Raw genomic sequence first — 16,116 nt, 5'->3', positions numbered from 1 at the left:
TGTATATATATATATATATACATATATATATGCATTCAAATATGTATATATATCCATACATGCGTACATTTAATAAATAAATAAAATATTTATATGCATTAATTTTATATTATATCATGTATGTCACGTATGCGGTATGTATGATATATTATACCATATATCATATCATAACATGTTAACATTATATCATAGCATGTCACATCACGTCACTAGAAATGTTTTTGCAATATTATTTATTTATTTATTTGAACATACACCTTTGAATCGGTGGCACTCAATATCAATTGGTGCGTTCGTACAAACAAAAACAAAAAAACAAAAAAAGGGTAAAATTTAACAAACAAAATATATAACAATCGACTGTATATAATATTACAAAATTAAAGAAAGGTAGAAAAATAACATATTAAATTAGATGAGATCACATTTCACATCGCATTTCATACTCAGAAATACTTTACAGGTCAACTGTAAAGTAAATGCTTAAAATAATTAAACTACAAAATATAAAATCTAAAGATGAAAAAGTCTTACAACAAAAAGATAATACCAAGGTAGACCTACTAAACTTAAGGAATACAGACTACGATGTAGAGTCCACTTGTGGTAAAAAAGAAAAAAAAAAAATTAACATTACACAATTTGATAAGCAACGATACATTTACAGTAAACTATTGTTGTGAATTTTCTAGTTGTGAGCGTTTCTCCCAAGCATTCATGATGTATTTTTTACAGAAATTATCAAAAATAGAGGTAGATTCATCACAAATAAAAACTGAATCTCCTCCTAAAACCTATTGAAGTTTAATATCCTCATTTGTTGCTGAAAAAGTGTCCATGTATCATAATCATTACAGAGTAGACGGTCATTTTCAAGATTTGTTAAATGTTGTTTTCTAACGATATTATAAGCGGGACAATTGCCTTATTTATTTATATTTATATATGACTCTATACACATGACACACACTCTTGAGAGGTGTATAGTATTGCCAAAAGTAGTTTATTTAGCAATACTGTACTAGACACCTCTCAAGAGTTTTTATTTATATATATGTTTGCCGATGCAGCTTTTAAGTTTATTCGTTTATTACAAATTCGACAGACCACTGTCCAAGAGGAATGGGCCGAGGGCCCAACACAAATGTGGGAATTTCTTGACATAAGATATATTACAATATATGATAATAAAATTGAAAATATATATATAAAATGAGTACACCATGGTTAAAATTTATAATATTATCCTTGGAGTTAATGGTAAAAGGTATTGTCATGCCGAAAAGAATCCTCGCCCCATCTAGATGTGTATAAGAGACAGAACAAGGCCCTAAAAACTTCTCCTAACAACCAGAGGATAAAGATGATACATATTTAGCCGATCGATGTAGTTTGGTCTATCCTCATACCCCTCCCCCCACCAACTCCGAACAAAGGCAATTCTAGTAGCAGGTTTTTGAATACGTTCCAGTTTACGGGTATACGTAATCTGATGAGGGTGGTCCATACAGAACAACAATATTCAAGTATGGGCAAAACCAAAAATTTATATAAGGAAATAATATATATCATTATATCATATCATATCGTGTCATATCATATCATGTCAAATTATATATACCGGTATCATATATAAAATCATATCATAGGGCCTACCACAAATATAATATATCGCATCAAGTCATATATCACCTGTCATGCAACGTCACGCCAAATCACATCATGTCATGTCATATCATATCATATATCATTTATATATCATATATCATATCGTTATGTGATTTGTATCATTACATATACTATCATATACCATATCATGTATATCGTATTATACACCATGTGGTATCATGCTGTTTATCCTGTCATCATATCATATTATCATATTATATTAAATTCGAGAGATTAAACATATCGCTAACACACAATTAATGCCCCAGTTATTATCATCGTCATCAAGATGTGTTGTCCCATACAAAAGACCAAAAAACGCATTTTTTAAAATTATTTTAAAAATTAACTTGCACATACCAACATAAACATTATCAACTTGAACATAGAAATTAGTGTATTTAAAAATGTTTAGCCTTAATTTAACAGCAAAAAATAAAAAAAAAACTTGCAGAATGAAAGTGTTTTGTTACTTCTATTATAATTAGGTCTATTTAATATAAAATCAGTTACACATTTTTTAAATTAAATCATTTTACTGCAAAATGATTTTCAATTTCAAAACTATTTTCAATGATTTTTTTTTATTGAAGGGGACAATATATGTTTAATCATTATAATAATTATTATCCTTATTGTGCTAGTATTATAATTAATATTAATAATAATATGGTAATAATAATAATAATAAATTATTATTATTAATATTATATTATTATTATTATTATTATTATTATTATTTATTATTATTATTGTTATGCCTACTCGTTCCTCGCCATGTTATCTCAAACCGTATGGCTAGGAAATTATAATTTCTAACAAAGGTACATGCTATATCTTTCAAGTCTACAGCAAACAGCATTTGTGTCCTATCTTATTTGAGTTTTGATTACTAGCGTAGTACAAGGCAGGTTTCATTACCGGAGAAGCTATAGCAAATAATATTACGTAACATTTTCGAAACAATACCAGCAACATGTTTCATGCCAATTACCAATCAGTTTTGACGATTCCAACCAGCACCTTCCTTTAAAGGTCTTGCTAGCCTAGATTATGCAACGCATTTTCCATTTTATTTAAGTTCTTCCTCAAAATATATGGGTTTTCTATAGTATGTTTGTAGCTCCCGGCCAAATCACGCACTGTTCTCCAGTTTTTCCATAATGTTGAAGAGCGCCCTCTGTGTTTTAAAACAAGAGATCGAATTATTACAGTAAGAGAAAAAAGAAAGAAAAGAAAAATTGTACTTTATAATAAATAATATACAGGATTTTTATTTTATTTCATTACGGTTTCTATATATTAGACAATGCACCTCAAAAAACCGTGTCTGAGATGTGTGTATCATAAATCTTATTATTATTTATTCGGTCCATTTAAAAAAGACAGTTTAATTCTAATTTATATAGACTCACAGTTAATTTATTAGCAGGTAAAACACATAAAACAAAAAAAATCAATTCGATTCCATTATTATAAAGGTTTGTCGATTTTTATTCTGTTTTGTAATTAACACTATTTTATTGTCTACTTTAGAGTATTGTTCAGTATAACGGTAGTTGTCCATTGTTCTAACAATTATTCAAACAAGTGGATGATCGTAGACACAGACTCTCTTATGTTGGTTGCCTGTGGAGTAAATTTTAATTTACATGAAGGTGAATTCGTCTTCAGAAGTACTCGCATAGTGGTGTTGAGTGGTCTGTACACCATAGGAGGCAATCCTCTTCTCCACTCTGTTTGATAAGTATAATAGTTATTTAATGTGTACATGGGGATTTAATAATAGCCTACAAAATAGACAATGCAAACTAGGACGGTACATTATGTTTGTGTATGTTAATATTCAAAAAGTATTGATGATAAATTGTAAAATTATGTTAAATAGGTCAAATTAATCATGTAATAATGTACTGATTAACCTGGGCCTAGTTATATAAGTGCATGACTCAAGGCTGTATTCGTTGTGGCATTCAATTTAATAATAGCCTACAAAATAGACAATGCAAACTAGGACGGTACATTATGTTTGTGTATGTTAATATTCAAAAAGTATTGATGATAAATTGTAAAATTATGTTAAATAGGTCAAATTAATCATGTAATAATGTACTGATTAACCTGGGCCTAGTTATATTAGTGCATGACTCAAGGCTGTATTCGTTGTGGCATTCAGTTCTTTATGTGTAGTTTTAAATTTAAATTTGTCTCTGTTTCAGGCAAAAATAAGGACATGTTTTCGAAGTAAATCTAAAGTATATATATATATATATAATTATATATATATATGCCTATATATAATTATATATATATATATTAATTCTTTTAACGTGTCTGAGAGCCACGATTTTGATAAAGCACAAATATCACACGTGGCTAGACTGCCAAAGATCTATAAGTTGTGTATATATCAAACTTAAAAGCTGCATCGGCAAACATATATATAAATAATAACTCTATGGAGAGGTGTCTAGTGGGTCTTCTTCAGCATGACGTGTGACAAACCAAATACAAGTTGACTATTACAAAAAATCTCGATATAATATAAGGTATAATTTGATTGGTCGAAAATAAAATATAGGCCTATATGTATCATTTAAACTCAACATCAAACGGAGCACACGAGATAGGTAAATTCCTTGATAACCCCGTACGTCACAGTTGATAACCAGTAAAAGCAATTTACTTTTATATTCTATTTAATAGTCTTATGATCGACGCTTATGATCAAATGATTGTTCTACGAGATTCCCCCGAATTGGAATTGGCATAATCTTTTAACGTTTCTTCTATATTGGCATACGCGACCGTAATACATACGAATACGTACGGAAGCCATTTAATGAGCATAATTCCAAGCCGCTAAGCATCTCGCTAGTTCATCCAACATGCTTGTAATTATCAACAAGTACATAAAAGAAATGACCTCCCCCTTTCCAAGACTTAATAACCAGCAGTAATTGCAGAAATGACCTCAAAAACCCTTTCGTTGCCGTGGGCCTTATAAGGTTGGATTGCTATTTAAAATATAGACCTAATGTGTGAGAAATGGTTCTTCTGTTCATTGTTTTCACAGTCGTTTTTATGAAAAGTATATTTCTTTCAGCAGAATACTCCAATCCACGTGTTTGCTAGACAGTGCGTGTTGTAAATTAATGAAAATATTGTAGGCTTCCTATTTTGCTTTACGTTTGAGATGCTCAGCATTATGGACACGATGAAACGGCTATTCTAAATACTCAGCACGTTTGGGGCTTTTTTTTTCTTGCATTTCAACCTTGTAATTTTCATTTTTTATTAGACCTGTTAATATTTCCTCATATAAACGCGGATATGCTGTCCAGGATGTAGAAAAAATCATGTTGATATATGAAAACACGACATAAAACAGCACAAAAACACCAACAGCACTCAGAATACCGTAATATAACAGAGAAGGGCAAATGTACACATATTAACCGTATTAAAAATGTTATATGATTTAGACACGTTGATGTAAAGATTAGAGTAGCAATGTATTTATCTATAATTAACAATCCTTTAAAAAAAATGTGCGATTTGAACGGATGAAGAGTCTGACATGGCCTAAAATTTTGTGTGTTTGATTTAAATTTTGTGAAAATCTATAAACAAAAATTATAAGATATAATTATTCTTTATTTCTAAATACGGAAATTTTAGCCATTGTGCTGGATTATTATTCATTGTCATCAATTTAAAACGAGAAACACTGTTGATAGTTTTGTGGTCTGCTGCCACCTATGGTAGATATGATTCATTCGTTGTCTCTTCATTCTTCTGTGGCGCTACAGTAAGAAATCTAAGGTTATTTCATTATATAATGATTTTCATATTAAAATACAAAATAACTATGCTGCAAAATAGAAACACTTGTAACAAAATTAATTTATTTCAATTCTATATGAAAAATTTCAGATGTATCCTGCTAAATTTGCTTCAAATAAAATTGCTCATTGAGTAGTTAAAGGATACTTTTCTATGTGGGTATACTTTAACGAAAACAATAATTAATATAACGAAAAACATTATATTTTGAACTATATAAATTGATCACAAACTGTGATTGGTTATAAAATAAGACGCCTGTAAAGCTACTGTATAAGTACAGTCCAGAAATGGGATTTAATTAAAACAATCGTAGCTTACTATTATTGAAGTATGATAAAATATTAGAAAGACCCATACTGAAATAGTGATACTCCTAGCTACAACAGAGCAGCAGTGGTGAAAACTTGGAAACTTAAAAATGAACTTATATAGCGAGAAGTTTAGTTCGAATTTTGATATGGAACTTGTTCGTTGATGATCTATGATCTGTGCGATTAAGCATAATTTGCTCTTACAATTGAGCATTGTTCATTTGTAGCTGGCGGTTATTTGAATCTGTTTAACCATGAAGCCTTTGGTCTAATGTTTATGAAGCTCGCCTTGACAGCGAGAGTCGCAGGTTCGAATTCCGTCGGCTCTAATGAGGAAACTTCTCCCAAAGTGACAGGCAACGCCTATAACGTAAAATGAGAATGAATTGTTAAATCATGAGACAACGAAAAGCATGCTGCAGATTAGCACTTTACTGTATACTGAACAGAATCGAAAATATATATAGAAGACAATCAATTAATGGTCCCAACAGAAAATATCGTATATTTTGTGTTTGAATTTGTTTAAATGCATGTAATTGTCTTTAATACCCCGAAGAAAACACGAAACCACCGTTGAGAAAATTGATTGTAGTTCTATTCTAATTATAAAATAATATCTGCTCTGTAATAATTCTTGCCCGTCTTTTATATCGAAGCAATAAAAAGTATATCTTTTGCAAGAAGAAGTAGACAACAAAGAAACCGTGACTCCAATTAGTAGGGTTTGGCCTGCGGTATTATATGATTAACATTAATTTTTTTTTATCAAAATGTCATTTAGACTGGGTAGTTTATTATGCTTGAATATTACAAAAAGAATAACGGGGCTTGTGTTGTTTCTGCTTTGACAATAAAATGGAAATTAGTTTTTAGTTTTAGACAAAATGGATGAATCGATATTTATTAGCAATAATAATTGTACTCATTTCAGCTATACCGTGTTTCGTATTTTGCATTAAGTTATTGTGGCAATTTTAAGTTGCTTTTGCGTCACGAAAATGGCGCGAAATTATTGTTTACTGCATTTTTACTCATATAACATCATCGATTTTTTAAGTGGTATTTTGTAAGTATTTATGATTATAACAAAGACAACTATTCACATACCGGTACTGTAAGTGTGCTGTCTCTTATACACATCTAGATGTGTATAAAGGATTAATGTATATTTCTGGCAACAGGTTTACACAAAAACACGCAAACAACAAACTTTATGGTAAAACGTTATTTTAAATAAGAATGTCGCAAAATAAGTGGCTGCACAATTATACAAAACTTTGTCAAACACAGGACAGCCCCAAAACACTTGAGTTAATGACACTGCCAATGTTACAGAATTAACAAATATATACCGATACATTTAAATTCTAATAAAAAAAGATAGAAAATGGTTAATACATTAGAGATGGTTAAGTATTACATCATATTATATATGGCTGTGTGGGTGGGTGGGTGTGCGTGCGTGTGTGTATATATTCTAAATAGGCATATAAATATATTCTATAGGTCCACATTACCGGTATGCATTATGATTATATTATGTTATAGGCCCTTACAATTATACTATTATATATTTATTATATAAATGTACAAATTTATACATATAAATGTAAAATAATATATTTATATGGAAGTATGTATGCATGTAGGTCTATATCGAAAAAAAAACAGTCCAAAAAACAAGGTCATGGAGATACAAATACTGGACTATCTCTCTGGGGTAAAGGGAAACACTACGTTTGTCGAGAACAACAGCAATATAGCCTATCATTTACATCGATTCTACCTTTAAACAATACACGGTGAAACCAAACTTACCTGTGTGACGGTTTAACCTATTTATTGATAAAAACAATGTAAACCACAGGTGAATGGGTTTGTTGCACTACGTGCATTTAATTGATGGATAAGGGGGGGTCATTGACACTTTTTTTCAAACTAACATTTGGTATTAACTCTTCTTTTTTATTTTAATTAAGATTTTATTCAATGCATACATGTAAGTCCGTAACATATCGTGCAATTACCAAGGTCCAAAAATGTTAACCACATATTCGTTGTTTATGCCTAATAATGGTTGATTGTCGCAATTCAAACCATTTGATATCGTTTCAATAAATTTAAATAATTATAATATAATACGTATACGTATAACCCGATTATGCCATTCTCTCTTATTTACTTGAAATGTATAATATTTAGTTATATCATTTTAAACACATTGACTACTATATTTCAATGTAATTTACTTAAATGTATTTCCTTTTGGAAAATGGTTTATTGCTTACACACCCATATCTGAAATGGGCCAAGATGGTTATAATAACACCAAAAGTGTGGACAACACACTTTTGGTCTAAAAAATGTCAAAGAAACCCTTTATATTGATAATATTCAGTAAATTTAATACACTAGAAAGATAACTTAAATTGATATACAAGCAATTTCTCTACCAACTGCCTGCATATGTTTTAAAACAATTATTTCTGAACAATTTACCTTATTAAATCTATTAAATTTTATCTACATTATGATTTTATCAGATGTCATTATAACTAATACACATCTTATAACAAATATTAATTTGATATAAGATAACTTGTCACAGTATTATTCATTGCTCAAATCTATTTATGTCAGATACCGGCATCTCCATAAATGAAAACTACATGTCTGTTTCCTGATAATTCTGCCTACTTAGAACAAATTTTATCTAATACAAGATTACAAATTATTTTTATCATTTATTTCTAAAGTTAAAATCAGAATGTTGAGTGTGCTTGAGTGTCGATACACAACAAAACAACTGTACTGAAAATCAATAAGCACGTGTTTGATTATTATTGATACATGTATTAGACTGTGTTTTGTAACAAAACTCGTTGAGTTGTTTATTTTCTGTTAAATATATACCACTGTTTGCTAAACCTTTAGGAAAATACGTTCTTTAAATTAAAATTATAGACATTACCTGGAGGTCCCTTTTCACAGCGGTTTCTTCTACAGTTTTTTTTTTGTTTATAATTAAATATCAATAAAATATTAAATATCATAATCAAAATGTTTTCAGTGACATGAATTTTAAAATCTATAGAGCTTCTATTGCTGAGAGTTTACATTTTTTGAACACCAGAAAATAAAAATCAGTCAACTGGTTCCTGGGTTAGTTGTTTACCTTGGATTTTGGAAATCACAAGTAAGTGCTAGCGGTTTATTAGCACCGAACCGAAATTAAAACACCTTCACAAAATTATTTCACCAATCTAAACTATTGAGAATCGCCAGGCTGGAAATAATAGTTCTATTGTCGAAACTCTATTGGAATGTTTGTGGAGGACTTTGAAAAGAATGAGTTGGCCTGGGGAGATATTCAGTGTAATGAACTCAATGGGGGAATTTCAGGATGACTCCAACGTTATTAACACTCGGAAACCCACAATACTAAAGGTGTTGTTTACTAAATTAACATAAAATTGTTATGTTGTGGCAGATATGCTTTATGAAAAACGGTTAATTTGAAATCAGAATGTATTTCATGTCAGCAAATGATGTATTGGCTGATTTTAGTGAACCATGTCTCCAACATAGTCCCTCAGAGACCACGGAAGGTCAAGTATTATCACTGTACAATAGATGATTAATAGACAGTAAGGTTGTGCCTTTTAGAATTCTATTAAATATCTTGTCAGTCTTTAAGCCTCTTCAAAAATCTGCTTTCGTGCCTGATTGAGTATTTTTTGCGCCTAATTGTGGCGTTATTTACGTCGATGACAGATTCGAATTATCCTGTCTCGCACTAATTCATTTTAGTCGAATCTAGTTTATATATAATGCATAACAAACACACAAAAAACTAACAAAAACATGATGATCAAAACATCAGAATGCAAAGTTTAGGCCTATGTGATCGAAACTGTTCGAGATATTTTGAGATGTTAGTTCCAACACATAATTATAGTCCTGCAAGTTTCCATTCCTATAACACAAACAATTATATTAGGCCCGAAACTGTAACAAATTAATATAATATAATGTAATATTATAATAATTTATTGGATCTTTCGTTTAAAACAGAGGCACATGTTAGGAAAACGGTGCGTCCACAAATCATAAAATTTCTTTAAAATATATTACAAGTCTCCCTCCAATTAAAGACCACTTTTGGGACCAGGGTTTCCATGGACTTTAACAGCTTTGGTCTCTATTAGAATCATAAAATAGAGACATTTGTGAATTTTGGACCAGAAAGATGGACTTTAATTGGAGGTGGTCTTTAATTGGAAGGGTCATTAATTAGAGGGAGACATGTACAGTATTTAAAAAAACCACCTTCATACAAAATGGTAAGCTTATGTCTCTTTCGTATAGTTTTAGCGACACTTGTTTTGGATTAATAGGTTCGCATGACAATTTGGTGGACATCACCTACATTTAAAAAAAATTAATTTCCTGAGGGCCAAAATATTGATTGATCATTATGTTATAGCCAATGGGGCTTATGTTGTTATCATCTCACTTTATATAAAAGAACAGCTGGTTAATAATTTTGAAATAATTGTGAACAAATTAACTTCTTAATACTTTGGGAAAATAATGACATACAACACTGTAGGCCATATTCCGTTCACTATTTCAAAGGTATGTTCACATTGTCCGATGACAAATTCACTTTTGTAAAATAATAGGAAACTCACTCGAAACGTTGTGACTTCGATTTGTATATTTATATGTTTTATATCTGTCAGTTCGTATACATAGGCCTATAGGTCTATATTGGAAAATTATATTCAATTCTTATACACATTTTACACAGAAACTTACTGTGGTGCTGCATGGCTGTGGTATTAATAAATATTGTCACTGCAGTACACGACTACGGCTATTGCTGCTGCTCCACCACCACCAGCTTATCTACATGCTTTTTTTTATCTTTCGTGTTGCTAGAATACATGCTGCCGCCGCTGCTACTACCGCTACCACTACTAACTAACACTCTGCTTCTGCTACTATACTAAACTACTACTATTACAATAATAATAATGGTAGACTTTTATAGGGCATATTGTTAAGCCCTCTATGCGCTTCTCACATTATCATTACCTATAATGGAACACAAACTCAATCTCTACTAGGCCTACTACTACTACTACTGTATAATGCTACTGCTGCTAATGCTGCTACTGCTAATGCTAATGCTACTGCTGCTACGGCTACAGCTACTGCTACTACTACTACTACTGCTACTACTACTTCTACTACTTGTGAGAGAGTTCATCTGTTAAAGGAGAAAGAATTAATAAATCTAACATATATGTTACTATACTTACTACTACTATATTTTGAATGAATAATATTAATAACACATATCATTAAATAACAGATGCTTACTAAATGAATATTTTTTATCACTTAACAAGCCTTGTTCTAAACACAGATACAATTTGTTTTCCAAGCTGTCATGGCCGCTTGCCTTTGTACCATTAATCATTATATTAACATACTAACAATGTTAGTAAGTCCAATAAAAATTTCCATTACTGTGCTTCTAATATGGCATACGGTATGCCACAGAGGTTAGGATTTCAGCTATATTAAATCTCTAGACTTCAAAACTACCGTTTTGTACAGAAGTGCTACCGAATTACACTTGTCATATATTGTATATTAGATTTGTGGTTTAGATATGCGTTAGTAATCGTAAGGTAATTCCTCAGTCAACTCTAATATGTTTTCCCTCGAGATAATATTTAAAAAACGAAATCACGTTGGGGTACGTGCAGTATTTCCTGTGTATCGATTGATGTGATTTACTATAACGTCCATGTACTCTGTGTTAGTAAAACATCTGACTATTTAACACGAATATCATACAACTGAATTCTGTGTCGAATAAAAATTAAAATTAATATTCAACTAAAATTTCTGAAGTAAATAAACGGTTAATAAGTATCGGTAATAATAGCCCTACACAAATTTCGATATATACAAAATGACATTATGTACTGTATATGCCATATTGTATTTAATACTATACATTGTATAGCATACAGTGTATTAAAACCACATGTGATTAAATAACCCATAGACCTACATAATATGTTTACTCTTATACGCATATAATTATTCTGTAGTTACCATATTCTGCTTAGTACAAATATCATATCGTATTGTTGTTGCTTAAATGCATACGATTAATAAACTCATATACACACCATAGGTTCATTCAACATATGGGAAGCATATGCCAAATGCAATAAGTTGGTGATGGTTTACACAAAACACTAATTTTATAATTATTTCATCTACAAACGAAACAAAATTTGGCTATAAAATTATGAAGAATTACAAAGACTACATATTATAAATCTAACCAGATTCTAAAATCGAATCAAAGGCTGATTGCAAGAGCACGACTAGTTAATAATATTATTGTGTATATATTTATATTATTATAAATAGGCCTATATACACAATAATTAGTAATATTATTGTGTATATATTTATAATAATATAGGCTATTAAAGTTTTATAATTCATGATTATTCTGTTAAAGAAATTATTTCTTTGAAAAAATATTTTAACACAATAAATATTTAATTTAAAAGGATCAAGTAAGTCATTTTTGTTTCCTTTGTTTTTAATTAATTTATAGTAAATTTAATTTCGTTTTAATTTTATATATCTATAGGGCCTATATTTCTATTTTATATTTTTATACCATTTTCTCTGTTTATTCATTTTTAATAATTATTTAAAATTTGTATTATCTTTTCATTTTTTAGTTTTTTTCTTTTTCTAATTCTTTAAATTATTTAGTTAATTTATTTCCTTTGTTTCTTTTTTTTAATGTACGGAGTGTCCTTAATTATCAATTCCGGCTGGATGGACCACCCTCACAAATTATTGTTGAAATAAAATTTTAAAAAATACAACGAAATTCAGAAATTGGTTACCAGCTAATTTTTAAATAATAAAAAAAAAATTATAAAATATAAAAAAATATAAAATATAAAAAAAATAAAATAAAATAAAAATAAATAAAATACATAATTTATCTTATAGGCAAAGAAAATATAGACAATTTTATTTATGAGACAATTTTCATTATTTGAAAGCTTACAGCACTGTAGCTTGCTGTTACTGCTGGTGCTGTATGTTAATATTACTGTTACTGTGATTGCTATATATACTGTTATTGTTATTGTTCGTTTTACTGTGATTATTATATACCACAATAATATTATAAAAATATATATATATTGAGGTGTAACACAAAGAAAAAAATATTATTATGAGGCCTAGTATTGTTATTTTGATTATAATTATTTCATATTTTCGCCTTCAATATCATTTTAATACTTTCTATATAATTTTTCTTCAGTGGCATTTTTTTTGTGTGCAGAATTATGGTAAATTATGATAATACAGCTAGCGTATTTTGTTCTCATTTTTCTCATACTGAAAAAAAAAAAGAAGAAGAATTAAGGGGAGAAACGAAAAAATTACTAGCAAACTCGAAATTAACTACCAAAATATTTTTGTTTTTCTCTCATTGAATTTAAATTAATATAAATCTATATTAAAACTGCTTTCGAAATTTGCATCTACAATAATATAATCAAGATGTTGAAATTCGTATTTCATATGGAGAGTGGCAGCTGAGACTTTCATTAAAGCTTACGGGAGCGGTGAAATACAATTTCCTATATAATTTCCTAATCATTAGGATACGCAGAGATGAATTCTATTGAAAATATTATATTTGATATCGTTGAATATTCATGAGCTGATGAGAACAGCTGTTGATTGTGTGGATTGCCTACGTCATGCGCGTTCTTTTGTGCTAGTAGATCATTCAGACGATCGCAAGGTCTTTTACAAATAACTATATTGATGCGTCGTTGAATGCCTAGTGTACCGGGCCTCGTTGAGTATTGTGAATCATGCGAAAATCTATAGTTCTCCACAATGCGTCGTCATAAAAGAAATGCTTAACCATTATCCCTTCTCTTCAGAATTATTGTTTTTCATATTCAATGGGTCTTTCTATCTTTTCTATGGCTCTTTACCGCGTTCAAATGCAAAGACGAAATAAAGTGAACAGTTGATATCCAATCTACTGCGTTTCTAGGCGCATTATTCCCAGCTCTCGGTCTATATTATTTTGTATATTATATTCGGCGATATTATACATATTCTCTGTCTGATTTATGTGGGTGAAATATTTACTTCAATGTCGGGTATAACTTAATTACTGTGTTCCGAATCGCCAGCAATATTGTGAAATATGCTTCGCTATGGCCGGAAGCAGGTGAGTTTCAAAATGGTGGATATCTACCTAAAATTTTTCAGAGTATATTTTGATTCGACACAATTTCTGTGTAGATTCTCTCCAAGGGTCATTATTATTCCCAAGTACGTGTTACTCGTAAGCCCCGATGATTAACATCTCTGAAATTCCTTGCTCTCTGGCTCGTGAAAATCATGGCAGCTATTGAATTGGAGGGGTCATGGGTATGACATAGGTGTGTTCAGTTCTGACATCAAGTAATCTGGGGTGCGATTCTTGCCCTGAGGGATCTGAGAACAAAAGGTGGACGGTGAAAGGATGGTTTTAGAGTACCTGGTAAAATACATAGCTTATTACTTCTATTATACTGTCAGTGATCTCGAAGATTTTGAAATAAGGGATAATAGGTTTAGTCGTGGTTTTTAAAAATTAGACTCTCCTGAATTACATAACCCTAATCCCCGTTAAAAGCATTATAAACGTATTATGTTGGATCTATCATTACAAGAAAAGTCTCACATGAATCAACGTTTAAGTCGGGAACGCAACTACCAGATTTCAACTTTGTCAGACTCGAAATGCATGCTTGTCAGGCATAGACATAGGCCTATTTGATCATGCAAGATGGGGCTATGTCTTTTTGTCGGTTATCGTTGGACAATGGTTTTTGACATCAAAGAATGATTTAAATAAATAAAAATATTGTCTGACAGACAAAACTAAGATAGTTTTAATGTCCGTCTTTCAAGTTGTGTGTAACGGCTAACTCAGACTTGTCGGTCGCTGACGTTCGGTTAACCGTTGACGACGAATCCGTCAACGCAGTACGACTCACGCGAAACTGGTGACTGTAGTTGGCGTGGCAGTCTGAGCATTAACTACGTCTTGGTAACTTGAATCGAATTGGCATCGTTGGAGACGCAGTCTGAGCCTGCCATACAGGTGACATCGTACTGTAATATAGCAGTTAAGCCTGTAATATAAGAACTCCTGAGTCTCTGATAGAAGTTTGTTGGTAACTCCATAGACAAAATAATGGGACTTGTCTACGTGTACATGTTGCGATATGTTGCTGAACATGATAAAAACAAAAACGTAACGATACAGATAAATATATATGAACAAGCTCATACATTACTCACCTTGATTATGAATATTTAGATGTCTTGTATGGCAATTGGAGAGTATCATATTAAAATATAAGCATTTCACTTTTTCAAGAAAAAAAATGTCTTTTTAAAGGTATACCTTTAAAAACATACCTGTGCATACCTATGCATTATATCAACTAGCACATAATCATAACCACAAGTAGGCCTATATAAACTGTATATATATTTTCATATACCATTCAATATTAATTGATTTGGGGGCATTTCAACACGTCTGAAGTTACATGTGTTGGTCAATGTAATCAAAATCCAAAATATGCTATTAAACTTTCCACAAATTACAGTCATGTGATGTTTACATATCATGAAACAATGCCGTATTTTAAATAACTTTAAATAAAATTCATGACACTGCAATGACAACTGGAAGTTATCACATAGAAACATAATTGGAGGGTATCATATAAAACATAAGCCTATCGCGTTTTCCACAACAAAGTGCTTGATTATTTATTTTACTTTTACATTTAAAAGCATACCTGTGCATACTTATGCATTATATCAACTAGCACATAATGGTAGACTTAGACCTATCCAAAGGTAAACATATAATTGTATATGAATTCAATTCAATATTATTTGATAGAATATGGGGTATTTCAACATGTTAAGTCTAAAGTTACATGTGTTGGTCAATGTAATTGAAATTAAAAATATGCTATTAAGCTTTCCACAAATTACAGTGGTACAAATATGTTCACATCTAAAACATTTAACAACGTTGTGTTTTAAATAAAATGCACAGTGCACTAATAAAATGCACAGTACACGCTATTAACGGGAGGGTATTGGTAGAATATTGTTTAAATATTCAAACGTGAAT

General features: G+C 30.5%; 1 long non-coding RNA gene across 1 annotated transcript in view; it reads left to right on the top strand.

Annotated features, from left to right (window-relative positions):
* The first annotated feature begins 13,367 nt into the window (after positions 1 to 13,367).
* The window catches only part of LOC117121152, an 18,969-nt gene continuing 16,220 nt past the window's right edge, over positions 13,368 to 16,116 (top strand). Inside the window, exon 1 of the long non-coding RNA XR_004447484.1 lies at positions 13,368 to 14,142. This is a non-coding gene — a long non-coding RNA (uncharacterized LOC117121152). The remainder of the gene's footprint in view (positions 14,143 to 16,116) is intronic.

The sequence above is a fragment of the Anneissia japonica genome, unplaced genomic scaffold (genome assembly GCF_011630105.1).
Source record: "Anneissia japonica isolate Jap-2015-1 unplaced genomic scaffold, ASM1163010v1 scaffold993_len1110182_cov180, whole genome shotgun sequence".
Classification (NCBI taxonomy): Eukaryota; Metazoa; Echinodermata; class Crinoidea; order Comatulida; family Comatulidae; genus Anneissia; species Anneissia japonica.
Note: the sequence above shows the minus strand (reverse complement) of the source record. Positions and strands in the feature narration are given on the sequence as shown.